The 15,262-nt window shown below is 41.9% G+C and overlaps 1 long non-coding RNA gene across 2 annotated transcripts in view; it reads right to left on the reverse strand.

The window, feature by feature from the left end:
- Nucleotides 1–9,147: 9,147 nt before the first annotated feature.
- The window catches only part of LOC123372336, an 81,697-nt gene continuing 75,582 nt past the window's right edge, over nucleotides 9,148–15,262 (reverse strand). For both annotated transcript variants that reach the window (XR_006580219.1, XR_006580220.1), the window contains exons 2-3: nucleotides 10,902–11,033; nucleotides 9,148–9,341 (exon numbers count right to left, since the gene is read on the reverse strand). This is a non-coding gene — a long non-coding RNA (uncharacterized LOC123372336). The remainder of the gene's footprint in view (nucleotides 9,342–10,901; nucleotides 11,034–15,262) is intronic.

Below are 15,262 nucleotides of genomic sequence, written 5' to 3' on the forward strand. Positions count from 1 at the left end.
TCTAGCTAGGAATAATAAGCATCAGCCTTGTGTGTAAGATTTTCAAAATAATTTCGCATACCTGACTCTGACGTTTATCAGTGCCTTTACAAACTAACATCAAGAAGGGTTGGTAAGAGTGAAGGATCTCTTCTTCTGTATGATCTATTTCCCTTTATAACCAGAGGTAGAAATAAAAATATTCTCAGATCCTATATCTTGATGTCCCTTTACCAACCCTTATAAGATGTACTTTTACAAAAGAAAAGAAAAAGGAGCTTGCCATAATAAATCACCTGAAGTAGGAAAGAAAAAACAGAGAAAGAGGATCATCAACAAGACACATTTGTGGTTTTAGAGGATTTTTATGCTACATTGCCTTTTTATATATTTTAAAGACCTCATAAAAACTAGCCTATCTGTGGACTCAGATATTGATCTAGTCTCCGTGGTGCTGAGACATCAGCTTACTAATCAGAATGTGCTATACTTTCTATTACCTTTCATTCCTCCCCCTGTGCAGTGAAAGCAGTTCAAGGATTGCAACAGCGGAGCAGCAGGTGATGTTATTATGCACTGTGACTGAATGAATCACTTTCTCCAAGATGGTAATTATTTTCCACGTCTTTTATTGTAAGTTCTTATTTTGCAGCAAGATTTTCCAAGTGGGTGCATATGAAGCCTAGAAAGATAAGTGCTCAGTGCTGGCTGCCCTTAAGACCTTTGGAATTTTCAAAAGTGAGCCTGGGTGGAGATAAAAATTTTGAAAATTCTGCTGCCTTTCTGGGTTACCTTGGTCTTCTGGCTCTATCTGCATGCACGTCCTTTGTGATTTTCATAAAGCACCTATCAGATGATGACATGGTATCCAATGATTGGAGCACAAACCTAGAGATTCTGTTCTGTGCACTGCCTTGGGTCTGTTGCCGGGGGGGGGGGAGAGGAAAATGAAAAAAAGAGGGTCTTCTGATTAAAGCACTGGACTCGGACTCTGCAGATGCGGGCTCAATTCTTAGCTTTGCCCCAGGCTTTCTGTATGACCTTGGGCATGTCAATTAATCTGTGCTGCAGTCCCCCATCTGTAAAATGAGGCTCATATCTTCCTCATCTCTCATGAGTGTGAAGGATAAATTCAGTGGTGCTTGAGAGACACTCAGATGCTACTAGGAATGGAGCCCAATAAGTAGACAGGAAGCAATGCACAGACAAATGGAATAAAAGAAGCAGCCCGATGCCTGGCATGCATGTTATCAGAGCATGAGGGGCAAAGCCTCTCTTCCTTTATAATACACCTACCCCTATGGACTGCTGCAGAAATGTCGCAGAAAAGGAACATGCAACCAAAAAAGGGCTACTTCAGCAATCACTCTCTGAAGCGAGACAGACCGTAACAAAGCGTTTGATAACTTCCTTTGCTAGCTGTATTTCAGAACACTGAATATCACAATGCCCCAGGGGACACAGACACATACAATACAGTAAGTCATGCTTGGTTATCTGTGACTGGAGCTTTGGATTGGGATATGAAGGGGATGGTAGAGGGGAGGTGCTGTCCGTGACAGATACCGAAAAAACGATCCTCATTGTAGGCTCCCAGGCTCAGAAGAAGTGAGGGTACCAGTAGAGACCAATAGTCAGCCTTTCTTCAGCCTCAGAAAAGTAACTGGACTCCATATACAAGACGTTGTCTATTAGATGTATGCACCAACTTTTCAAATGAATGGAGTCATGATGTGATGGAGAAGCTAAACCACAATGTCCCCTTTATAAGGCCGGGGGGGGGGGGGAAATAGGGTTCAACCCAATCCTCTCACACATTTCCCAGGCACCTGGACAGACCAAAAATTTATCCATTTCACCGGCACAGAGTAGGTTGAATTCAACAGCGACTATTCTGCTTCCCCAAGTCAAGCATAGCTAGAACTCCTATGCTTAGTTGCTGCTACTGGCAGGCAGCAGCTGACAGCAGAGGGCTGTGTCATGCGTTGCACAGACTCAAAAACCAAAAGACAAGACCAAACAAACACAACCAGCAGGACAAAAATAGAACAAGACCACAAGCAAACCAACATCCCAATAGAGAGTGGTCACTGATGGATCTTCCATTTTCTGTAACATAACATTTTCTTATATTTCAATTGGTCATTCCACATATAAATTGACAAGTGATTGGCTGTTACGAAGAGTGTGTAATATCAGCCCACAAACTCAAAAATACTGTAAAACAAATCAAATAATGTTTATGCCATTATTGAAACCTCTGGGGACCTTCCAACATTTTATTATGCATTATACAGTGCCAGAGGTGTGGATAGTACTCAACATACAGAGAAGAACAATGTCCCTGACCCAAGATGTTTACAATCCAAACTAGCACTGGGGCCTGCAGCAGTAGATTAGGCCATCTGATTTGGAGGACATACACCATGAATGCCACGGCTAACCTCAACTACTAATTTTTTGGAAAAAAAGGTACTTTATATTGATAGAACTTATTCACATGAGAGCTTCCATTGAGCTCAAGATCTCACCTGGGTTTCGCAGCATTGGATGCTCAATGTCTAGCCTTTTTTTGGTTGGGAAGGTATCTTTGCAAGGGTAAGATGATTGCCGAGGCTGGCCTACTACTGGGGGAGGGGCTTGTTCTTTTGGGGAAGGGTTAGGAAGAGGTTTGAAAGCCAGTCTGTGACTGTGAAAAGGCTGTGCTACTTATGATGCCACTGATGCCACTAAGGCTCTCTTCTCACTGCCGGCCATCTGCACTAAGTAGCCATTGTTGCTTCTGGCCAAACAGCTCAACTGAGTGAGCAGTTGACTGAGCTATGGGACAATGCATAGACCTACAAAGTAAAGGAATCTCTCACCAGCTTCCTCTGGGGACTTGCTCAAGTTACCGCTCTTATACCACCTGGTTAGCTACTTTTTTTGCTACATTCCTGTCTTATAATCCTTCGGTGTGTGAACCTAGATTCCTTAGACTTCTTTATCACTCAGTAGATCAAAGAGGTGCATAAGGGGGTTGCAAGATACACACTGATGAGAGGATCTGAGACTCTGAGTCACAGCAGAGAGCGAGTCTAGCATGGTAAAATTGAATCTTTTGAGGGGCCAGAGGAACGTCTAAAGGTAAACTCAAAGACTCACTTTTCAACTTGGCCCTTAGGTTTCCTTGGATATGTATGTAGATAATGTATCCTTCCGTATATTATTGTTCTTTATTTATAAATTGCCATGTGAATATATGACACCTTCTAAAGAGACAGAAACCCAGTGACCTACCTGGTAAATATATAGCAAAAAGAACATTGTTTCCCTTCTCTTACTTCATGTAATAAACTAATTTCTTTGCTCCTTTATTTTAAGAGCTGCATTTCACACACCCTGCACAAACACTACCCCGAGGCTCCCCCTGAGTCTGAGCTCTGGGCAGATCTCAGTGAACTTTGTCCTCCTGTTTTGATTCATCCATGGTGAGTGTTTGTATATACAGGCCTGGTGCACGTACTTCCCCAGTTCTCCCTCAGACTGCTACCTGGCCAAACATTTCCATTATTCAGTACTAGTGCTTCTGAGCGCCACTGTAACACATGCTGTATGTGCCAATTAGCATTGTGAAATGAGCAAATATTTTATACCTTGGCATTTTAATTTGAGACAACGTCAGCTTTAGAACTGCCACGCCAAAACCCCTGACAGGTAAATCATAGCAAGGATATAAATTCAGAGGTCTGGCATTTTCTGATACCAGATTTTTTTTTTCCAAAAAGGATCTTCCATAAAATTGTTTTACATCAGTGATGGTGGATATTAAAAAAAACTGACATCTAAACTAAGCCAGGTTAAACAGAGGTGATACATCGTGCACTGAAGGCTAAGATTGGCCTATCTATCTTCAGCTCATCAGCTGGCTCCAATATCCTTCAATAGCATTCTAAAAGCTTTTAAAGGTCAAACCACAGTGATGGAAATACAGCAAGGTACAACAAATGTCTACAGTGAAAATTTACTGACTAGAACAGCACAGGACGTGCAAATATTAATATTATTTCACAATGTTATTAATTCCCCACCAGTAATATATACTCATAAAGTGAGTTCCATCTAAATCTGATAGCCTTCTGCAAAGTGCATAGCGAGCAGAATGCTGCACTCCATTCTCAGGTTAAATCAGGGGTCGGCAACCTGCGGCTCCCGGCTCGCCAGGGTAAGCACCCTGGCGGGCCGGCCCGGTTTGTTTATCTGCCGCGTTGGCAAGTTTGGCCGATCGCGGCTCCCACTGGCCGCGGTTCGCGGTCCCAGGCCAATGCGGGAGGCAGGAAGCCGCGGCCAGAACATCCCTCGGCTCGCGCGGCTTCCTGCCTCCCGCATTGGCCTGGGACCGCGAACCGCGGCCAGTGGGAGCCGCGATCGGCCGAAGTTGCCGATGCGGCAGATAAACAAACCGGGCCGGCCCGCCAGGGTGCTTACCTTACCCTGGCGAGCTTACCCTGGCGAGCCGGGAGCCGCAGGTTGCCGACCCCTGGGTTAAACACTTCTACCAAAGCCAAGGAGTTACATCTGAGTTAGGACTTTGCCATCACACCCTATACATATAAAGCACTCTAAGAGAATGCAAATTATAATTGCCTTGATGGAAATATGCTGAAGGAAGAGTCTATTTTATTCCTATAATTAATAATAGGTAAGGAGGCCTCCTTCAAGGCCCCATTAGCGGGCAGTGAAATCATTCTTAAATACCTAAATATCACTTTTAAGTATTCTGAAATGGGCGGAAATTTAGATCCCAACAGCTGGTGCTGAGAGGAAGCTGTGGTCCAAGGTGCGGAGGAAGGAAGGGGGCGGGGGATAGAACAATGAAGGAAGAAGAGGAAAGAATTGTATTTTTATTGGAAGACAACATTTTGAAGTCTGGTGTGTGTGTGTGTGTGTGTGTGTGTGTGTGTGTCCCCGCCATTTAACAGGGCTTGTGCAGAGCACATCAAGAGGGATGATGACTGTTCCATGACTGCCATGGAGAATGAGGTTCCATCCACAAAAGGTAACAATGCTTTAAATCAAATGTACTCACATTCCAATTATTAAGCCATTAACAAAAAATCAAAACAAGTTCTCCTAAAGTTACTTAGATTCAGTACTTAAAATCCAGATCCTTCAGAGAGTCCAAGTGAGTGGATGGGAGGACCTCAATGCAGATCAGAGTTCACTAAAAAGATCTTTAGTGTTATGAAGAAAGATTGGATCCTAGTCCACATTATTCATTTAAATTTATATTGTTGAAATGCTTGGTTGCTAACCACTTTAAAGGCACCTGGTGCTAATTACTGCACGACCATTGCCTCAAAAAGATGACTATCTACATTCATTTCAGAACAGATTTCAAGCCAGATTAATTACTCCTGAATTATAAAAAAAAATATTTTTCTTATTGAAAATGTAGTGAATGTTTTCACCAAAAATTTGGGCTGAAACTTCTAACATTGGAAAAACATTGATGCACTCTGTGATGGAGTACACTCAGCTCCTTGTGGCTACATCTGGGGATCAGCTCCCGCCTGGTCTGGAGCCCCTTTCCATTGGTTACTCATGCTGTGACCTCCCACACACAACTTGGGGTACTCTCTCTATGATTTAGCCCTACGGCCAGGTCGTTCTCTAGTCCTCCCCTCTGGGGTAAAAAAGTCCCCCCAAACCAGCTGCCTTGGCATCTCCAACTATCCTCTGCTACTTCCCAGGGGCTGGTAGGGAAACCCAGGCTCGCCCCCTTCTCTGGGTTCCAGCCCAGGGGCCCTAAAACAAGCAGCCAAGGTCTGCTCCATCCTACTCCTTGCTGCTGTTTCCCTGGGCTTCTTCCTACTCAACCCTCTCAGACGTTCTTTCTTCACAATTCCTCTGGGGTTGACCCTTCTTCCAGGGCTAGGATCCCAGGGCTTTTGCTCCCCTGGGGGTGTCTCCTCCCCACCTCTCCTCCCAGAGAGTGACTGCCGGGTCTCTCTGTGCTCTTCTCTCCACTTCCTGATCATACACCAGCCCAGCCGGACATCATCACCAATAACAGTTTCAGCCCTGACTCTCCTCCAGGTGCAGACAGATGCCATAATTGGCATCTCAGGGCCACATGAACCCATCCAGGGCCTGCGGACGGTGCACAACCCATCCCACGCTCTATTTATAAATCACAGCACTGGGCCTCACACTCCTCTCTCAATCTAGAACAGTAAAATGTTTGTTTCGCAATGAAATACCCGGTGTTAAATTTTGCCTTCTGCAAACAGACACATTCAGTCTTCCGCACAGCACAAACTGAACAACAGTACCCATCACATACTCTGGGCATCTAGCCCCTCCCGTCACGTGTGCTGCCATGGCTACACTCTATTTTTAGTGTCCTGGTTTGATCAAATCTAGCAGGGATCTGTCTCCTTCAGCTAGAATTTACCACTCCAGCCCGAAGTGCAGTGTGTCTTCTGGTGGCCCACACTCATCTCTGAGAAGAAAACTGATGAACCCTGCACACAAGGTTGACTAGCACATCCTGGGCCGGCTCTACAACGATTCCTCCGATTTCCCAGAATCAGGCCCTGCACCAAAGAGCTCTTGTGCCCACGCCTAAGAGGGCCCCACTCCGGGGGTCTTCGGCGGCATTTCGGTGGCCCGGGGGTCCTTTGGTGCCGCAGGAGACCCGGAGCGGACCCCCCGCTGCCGAAGTCCCAGACCAGTCGGGCCCCGTGGGTCATAAAGCCGGCCCTGAGCACGTCAGACACAGAGCGTCAGAGTATTACACAGAAAAGCAGAGGCATTACAAGTTCATTTAGAGGCCTTTAGGCAAGCAAGGAAGGGCCACCTTAGAAGCAAGGGTCTCCAGTCCTATCCAGCCTTCAGTCCCATGAAACTTTTCTACCAGGCAGTTCTCATTGTTGGCACTTAGCAAACAATAAATAATAATCCACCATGATCATAAATACTGCACTTTGCAAATATTGATATGTCTGCTTTCTGCACAGGAAAAACTGCAGAGAGAAATATGGAATTTCTGGCCCTAACCATGCGTTCCAATTACAGAAAGAAGAAATGTCAGGAGCATATATCTTTAAATCCACTCCACAGTCCACATAGAGAAACACCTATTTCTAAGATGCAAGTGAAAGAATCAGACACCGTCTTACAGGTCTGCTCATGCTTGCAGAGAGCTGAGCTGTTGAACAACATATACAGACTATTTCAAAAGCAGTGTAATGAACTAAGTCAAATAGCTATTGTAGGAAATATTCATTTAACCCATCTGAATCTCTCTCTCAATCTTGGATCACGTTCCCTTTGATCTCAAGCTAAAAAATAAATAAATAATAATCCAGGCCTATTGCTCGGCCCTGATACCTAGCTTTGTTAGCTCAGCCCTCCCACAATGAACTTTGTAAATTTAAGAAGCAGAAGTAAAGAATAAAACTTTATCTCCCTGTTCAAACACATTCTTATATAGTGACAAAACAAAGCCATCTAAAGTATTCAGCAACATTTCTTAAATGTCACAGACATTCAGATTTCTATAATCAAGAGTGGTGCTGGCTGAACACTGCATTAAGAGCATTTATTATTTATCTGTATTACCATAGCACTGGATCCCACTGAGCGAGGTGCTGTACAGACACTGAACAAAAACAAAGTCCTGTCCCTAAGAGCTTACAATGTAAGTATCAGCAAAGAAATGGATACAGGTAAACTGCTGGGCAGTCAGAGCCGGCTCTGGCTTTTTTGCCGCCCCAAGCAAAAAAAAAAAAAAAGGAGGGGCGCGCTGGAGCGGCAAAGCGGGGAAAAAAACAAAACAAAAAACCCTGCAGGGCGGCCGGAGCCAGGGAGCAGGGGGACTCCCTGTGCTGCACCCGGTCTAGTGGGGGGAGGGGGAGGGAGTGGGGGGAGAGAGCGAAGGGGGGCAGCCAGCACTTCAGCGGGGCATTCGCTCCGCGGCCCCCAATCGCCACGCCGCGAGGGCTCCGCGCCGCTCCGGTCGGCGGGGAGGGACGGACGCAGGCTGCCCTGCCGAGTTTGCTGCAGGGCACGCCCCTCCTCCGCCCGCTACAGGGTGGCTGGAGCAACGAAAAAATAAAAAGCAGCTGTGCCGCCCTAGGTTTGGGCGGAATGCTGCCCCGTAGAATCTGCAGCCCCAAGCACGAGCTTGCTCGGCTGGTGCCTGGAGCCTGCCCTGGGGGCAGCATAAGGAAACAGTGAGACAGTGTTAGTCAGCAGGAGGAGTTAGTTCAGTCCCTTCGTTAATTAGGGATCAATCTTAATTTTTGTGATGCATTTTTTATTCTTAAGTATTAGTCAGTTGGTTTGGAAAAATAGTGTTCAACTATACAAGAAGAATAAAATATAGTCAAACACTCATATCCTGGTCACTTCAGTCACAAGTATTATTTCTCCTCCCCGACTGGATGACTGAAACAGTATACCAATGGGAGAACACTAACAGGGGTATCCTGGTTTACCCCTTTTCCAAAATCCTTGCAGACAATTACAGTTATCAGTTCATTTCAGCAACACTGTCAGGGGGGTGATTGTATTGTCAGAAAGCCAGAGGAGACTGCAGAAGAGGTAATCTTGTGGTTAAGGCACTGAAGTCAAATTCAGGAAATCTGGGTTCAATTCCTGGCTCTCCCACAGATTTTTCCATGTGAACTTGTACAAGTTCCTTAACCATGGGTTGCCTCATTCACATCTGTAAAATGGGGATCATAATACACCTAACCCAGTAACTTCGGTGACAGAATGGCAGATGCTTTGGTGGATAGCCTTCCTGGATTAGATCTGAAATCTATCTAGTCCAGTGTCATATCCTTGGACAGACACCAGTGCCAGATGCTTCAGAGGAAGAAACCTTTTAAACCCTTGAGCTTGGTTTAGCATGAGATTTAATTTCAATTAAAAATGCTATCATTAAGTAAAACAACTCTGGAGCATATTGTTATCCATATAAATGCCCAATCTCTTTCAATCTTATACTAAATTCTTGGCCTAAACATCCTGTGGCATTGAGTTCTACAGTTTAATTAATTGTATGAAAAAATCAGTTTATCAGTTTTGAATCATTTTTTCATTTATTTGAATGACATTCCTACTTGCTTAGAGGGTAAGTCATCATCAGAAGGACTTCTCCTCCTTGTAACTGTTCAGATCCAAGTAAGATAAATATGTTGTGTTCATCACCCGTCTTTGTGGCAGGCGATCAACCAAACTCAGTTTTTGGCAGGTATTCTATCTAGTCAGAGCTCCATGTAAAGCAGATCATTACCCAGGGAATTCCTCCAATAATAGCAATTATTCAAACCAGTCTTCCATGCCCAGGAAGAGATTATCAGATGAGTGGCCTGAAATGCAGAAGAGAGTTTGTTAGTTTTGAAAGGCGATTCATGTTTTGCTTCTCATTTAGAAAATGGAATAGATTTACACACTGCTATCATTTTTCCCAGACATGAAATAACCAGATTAGGTATCAGAAGATTATCATAAACCAATATCATTGTACTTTTCTGTGTCACTTGTTAGTTATGCCACTTGTTAGTTAACTACCTTTCTTAATTATAGCTGTCTAAGTGGATTAGGAGAATATGTGACACGTTCTCCCACATGTAGGAGCTAATCACACTGTATATTGAAGACATGCAGTAATTCTTGCTCTGCTCATTCCCTTTGCTTATAGTGAGTGGCATTTTCAAAACCACCTAAATGAATCAGGAGCACAAGTCTCACTGAAATTAAACGCTGTGGAAAAATCTCACCCACTATCCTTCCATTTAGCACAGAAATAGGGTTACCCTAGAGCAGGGGTAGGCAACCTATGGCACATGTGCCAAAGGCGGCACGCGAGCTGATTTTCAGTGGCACTCACACTGCCTTGGTGCTGGCCACTGGTCTGGGAGGGCTCTGAATTTTAATTTAATTTTAAATGAAGCTTCTTAAACATTTTAAAAACCTTATTTACTTTACATACAACAATAGTTTAGTTCTATATCATAGACGTATAGAAAGATACCTTCTGAAAACATTAAAATGTATCACCGGCAGGCGAAACCTTAAATCAGAGTGAATAAATGAAGACTCGGCACACCACTTCTGAGAAGTTGCCGACCCCTGCCCTAGAAGCCGCTGGACTCTGTTTTCTGGCAGTCACCAGCAGAGTCAAGGTATGTCTACACTACAATTGGTATTTGTGAGTGCAGCATGTGTGCACATACCCAGCTAGCTTTAATCTAGGTAGCTCACCTCTGAGAGCAGTGAAGCGGTGGCAGCAGGAGCTGTACAAGCCTGTCCAGAACCCTAGGTAATTACTCAGGAAGCTAGTCTGCGCTGAGCCCATGTTGCCATGGCTTCATTGCTAACAGTATGCATGATGGTTAGATCAAAGCTGTCTCGGTATAGCTACACATGCTGCAATCACACCTCTGATTGCAGTGCAGACGTATCCTCAGAGGGAGAGAGAAGCTGCAGTATGTGATCATGGAATTAAAGACTATCCTAATGCAAGTGAGACAATTTAATTCTGACTTCTGAGTACCTGACTTTTCAACCTTAATGGTGTTCTTCTAATGTATTTTTCAAAAAGAATATACACACTCCGGATAGTGGGGGTGGGAAGGGACCTAATGACCCAAATCTCTGCTCTTCTCAAATGAGGTAACTCATTACCACTAGTTACACAGGAGATTTGCCATTAAGTAATGCAACTATTGTCAGAATCAAGGTGTGGGTGTTTGTTTTGTTGGGGGGCCTCTTGAGGGAGGAGATAATAAGGGGGAAGGAAGGTTGTTTTCATTGAGTTTTACTGTTTAGTCTAAAAGAAATGAAGAATGCAAAGAAGAGCCACAATCATCTTTTTAAGGTTTCAGAAAGTGCATCTTGATTGAAATAGTTTTGCTTTTTGCTATTACTTTGCTTTTTCCCCGTTGACTACAGGCCAGAGCTTTAATTCTTTGTCGTCATCAGTTGCTTGAATTCGCTACACTTCTACAAAGATTCTGGCCTTTTTGATTTTCACACCCTTCTCCATGGAACATGTTATGCTACAAAAAATAAAAATAAACATTTTAAAGGGTTTTGAATTTCCCCTATTGGTAAGTTTAACAATAAATGACTTGTAAACAATTTTTATAGACATTGACATAATGCTAACCATTAAAAACTGAATACAGCTGATGTTTTCAGATGTGAGTAGAACTCCAAATGATTCAGTAGGAGCCATCTGCAGCTAGTTCTATTTCACCTTTGCTGTGATGAACTGTTGCATTCTGACAAGTGAATCAAAGAAAGTGCATTTCTTCTACTTTGAGAAATGGTCAAAATGGCATCTTGAAAATATTTGTTGTTTTTGTTTTTCCATTTTCTAACCATGGAAACTCAGCTTGAGTTCTGAGAGATAAGCTAAGTCATTTGATATCACCTGTAACAAAGGTTCCTTCAGGCAAAACTATGCCCTCAATGAGGTCTGTGCAAACTCAGTTCTTCAGGTTATGCCCTCACAGGCACTTGTGTAATCCATGTCAATGGGTTTGCACAGGGGTAACTATCAGTAACCCTTCCCATGCATCATCCACAGAATTTAGTAGAACCCAGATCACTCTGTACAAACTCTATAATGTGAACAAGAGTAAAAAAGGAGTAAACTCATATTGTCGCCAAAACAAGCAGGCAAAACCCTGAATTACAGCTCACCAGAAAAAAATAATCTTCATGCAAAGCTTCAACATTTCAGCCAAAAACCTGAAACTTTTCATTAGAGAACAACAATTTTGATTAAAAAATGAAGCTGTAGTGCCTCTTTCATAGGCTGGAGTTCCCTGGTTGGATTATATCTTCCATGGATGGATGTACCTTTAAAAATAATTTAGAGAAAAACGTATATGTTGACCCTATTACAGTGATTTAAATGGTTTTAAATTATTGGTTTATTTTAAGTCAATATTTAATCAATCATTTAAAACCAGATTTAAATAAATTTAATAGTGCCCTCACAGGGGCTTGTAACGCATGTAAATATATCAAAACTTACACCAAAAGTAAGCCACTGAAATCTATTCGACTCCTCATGTAGTAAGGGGATCAGAATCTGTTCCTAATGACTATTTTATCACAGATACAGAAACTGGTAAATCTTTAATATTAGAGAGACAAGATAACAAGAGAGGTAATATGTTTTATTGGACAAATTTCTGTTGGTGAGAGAGAGACAAGCTTACACAGAGCTCTGAGTACGCATGTAAAGAACAGAGCTCTGAGCAAGCTCAAAAGTTCATCTCTGTCACCAACAGAAATTGGTGCAATAAAACATATTACATCACTCACTTTGCCTCTATAATATCCTGGGACTAATATGGCTGCAACTGCATACAATAAGAAAAAAATAAAATATCTCCCATTGGGACATGCTTGTAGGATACTTTTCTAGAAAAAAAAATATCTAGCCTTGGACATGGTGCATGGGAAAGAATTAATCACATGTTACCGTTCGCTAGCTTTTAATTGGTTTATCAAAACTCAATACACAGGTCATGAAATCCTGAGTTTATCAAACTGATTATAAAGACACATCAGAAGATGGTACTTTAAATGAATCTGCCCAATGATACCTTGGCAATAAAAACAAACTTATAGCAATGTCTGCCTGCTTGCTCCTCTTCATTTCCATTTGTCCTGCTGACAATAACCCTAATTATTTTAATATCATAATTAAGGCTGTCAATTAATCGCAGTTAAGTCATGAGATTAACTCAAAAAAATCAATTATGATTAATCACAGTTTTAATTGCACTGTTAAACAATAGAATACCAATTAAAATGTTTTAAATATTTTGGAGGTTTTTCTACATTTTCAAATATATTGATTTCAATTACCACACAAAATACCAAGTGTACAGTATTCGCTTTTATTATTTTTATTACCAATATTTGCACTGTAAAAATGATAAACAAAAGAAATAGTATTTTTCAATTCACCTCATACAAGTACCATACTGCAATTTCTTTATTGTGAAAGCGCAACTTACAAATGCAGATTTGTTTATTACATAACGGCACTCAAAAGCAAAACAATGTAAAACTTCAGAGCCTACAAGTCCACTCAGTCCTATTTCTTGTTTAGCCAATTGCTAAGTGAAACAAGTTTGTTTACATTTATGAGAGATGCTGCTGCCCCGCTTCTTATTTACAATGTCACCTGAAAGTGAGAACAGACATTCACACAGCACTATTGTAACCGGCATTGCAAGGTATTTACATGCCAGATATGCTAAACATGCGTATGCAGCTTCATGCTTTGGCCACCATTCCAGAGGACATGCTTCCATGCTGATGATGCTCATTAAAAAAATTGTGTTAATTAAATTTGTTACTGAAATCCTTGGGGGAGAATTGTATGTCTCCTGCTCTGTTTTTTACTTGCATTCTGTCATATATTTTATGTTATACCAGTCTTGGATGATGACCCACCATGTTAGTTTTAAGAACACTTTCACTGCAGATTTGACAAAACACAAAGATGGTACCAATGTGAGATTTCTAAAGATAGCTACAGCACTCAACCCAAGATTTAAGAATATGAAATACCTTCAAAAATCTGATCAGGGCAAGGCGTGCAGCATGCTTTCACAAGTCTTAAAAGAGCAACACTCCGATGCAGACACTACAGAACCCAAACCACCAAAAAAGAAAATCAACCTTCTGCTGATGGCATTTGACTCAGCGGATGAAAATGAACATGCATTGGTTTGCATTGCTTTGGATCGTTATCGAGTAGAACCCATCATCAGCATGGAAGCATGTCCTCTGGAATGGTGGCTGAAGCATGAAGGGACATAGGAATCTTTAGCGCATCTGGCACGTAAATATCTTGCAATGCCAGCTACAACCGTGCAATGTGAATGCCTGTTCTCATTTTCAGGTGACATTGTAAACAAGAAGTGGGCAGCATTATCTCCTTCAAATGTAAACAAACTTGTTTATCTGGTTGATTGGCTGAACAAGAAGTAGGACTGAGTGGACTTGCAGGCTCTAAAGTTTTACATTGTTTTATTTTTGAATGCAATTATTTTTGCATATAATTCTACATTTATAAGTTCAACTTTCATGATAAAGAGATTGCACTACAGTACTTGCATCAGATTAATTGAAAAATACTATTTCTTTTATTTTTACAGTGCAAATATTTATAAAAAAATATAAAGTGAGCACTGTACACTTTGTATTCCGTATTGTAACTGAAATCAATATATTTGAAAATGTGGAAAATATCCAAAAATATTTATATAAATAGAATTCTATGATTGTTTAATTGCACGATTATTTTTTTAATCACTTGACAGCCAATTGATTCTGTATCAAATTAGTGTCATTCTTCAATTATGGAATACGAAGTATTTAATGATTCCAATTAACAAACCACAGTAGCACAGAGTAAAGTTAATGAAGGGCCCAGTCCTGCAAGGTGCCAGGTGCCCTCAAACACTTACACACTGGGCCTAAAGCTGATAGTGCGAAAGCCAGCGAAGAACACAGTGCAATTAATGGAGCTATGACACTTTACCCCAGCTGAAGATCTGGCCTGTTTTGAGGTGAGCAATGCCAGAAGTGCCTCCCTCTACCTTGAAAGATTTTGCTGTGGTGGATATTAAGGGAATGCTGTCCAGCAACTTCATCATTTCTTTATGAAGCATAGAATGTACACTTCAATTCTGTTTATCATTCAGTAGCAAGAGCAGTTCGGTCAAAGAGCAACCATTTTTTTTCAGTACAGAATATGTATTTGAAATGTGGTTTACTTTGACTGAGGCTGTGTGCAAGGCTGTGTTCTTCTTGACAAACCTTACTTCAAAATCTGGTTTTCACTGCATGTGCTTTTACAGGACTCTAGTCTCATTACAGAGGAACACCACGTAAACAAGGAGAAAGGAAAAGGCTTTCCCCCATATGGATGTGCTTTTCTGTTACAACAACTTGTAGAAATATTTATGGACTAAAACCTATTGGGTCTATTACGATTTAATTTCTTGTAGACAGAATCACAGGCAATGCTATAAAATGGAAAAGAAATTGGCGTGCCTAAGGAAAAACAGGCAAGTGTTTTGAGGCAGCAGTTGCCTCATCCATTTTCTGACATTCCTGATATTTAAGTGTAGGTCTTTGGAAGCGTACAGCAACTATAGATGGGAGTGTAAGAATTTATTGATCCCTGAGGCTCTGCACCAGATATAGACTAAAAATTTCAAAAGCACCTAAGTGAGTCAGGCACCTGGGAGCC

The sequence above is a fragment of the Mauremys mutica genome, chromosome 6 (genome assembly GCF_020497125.1).
Source record: "Mauremys mutica isolate MM-2020 ecotype Southern chromosome 6, ASM2049712v1, whole genome shotgun sequence".
Classification (NCBI taxonomy): Eukaryota; Metazoa; Chordata; order Testudines; family Geoemydidae; genus Mauremys; species Mauremys mutica.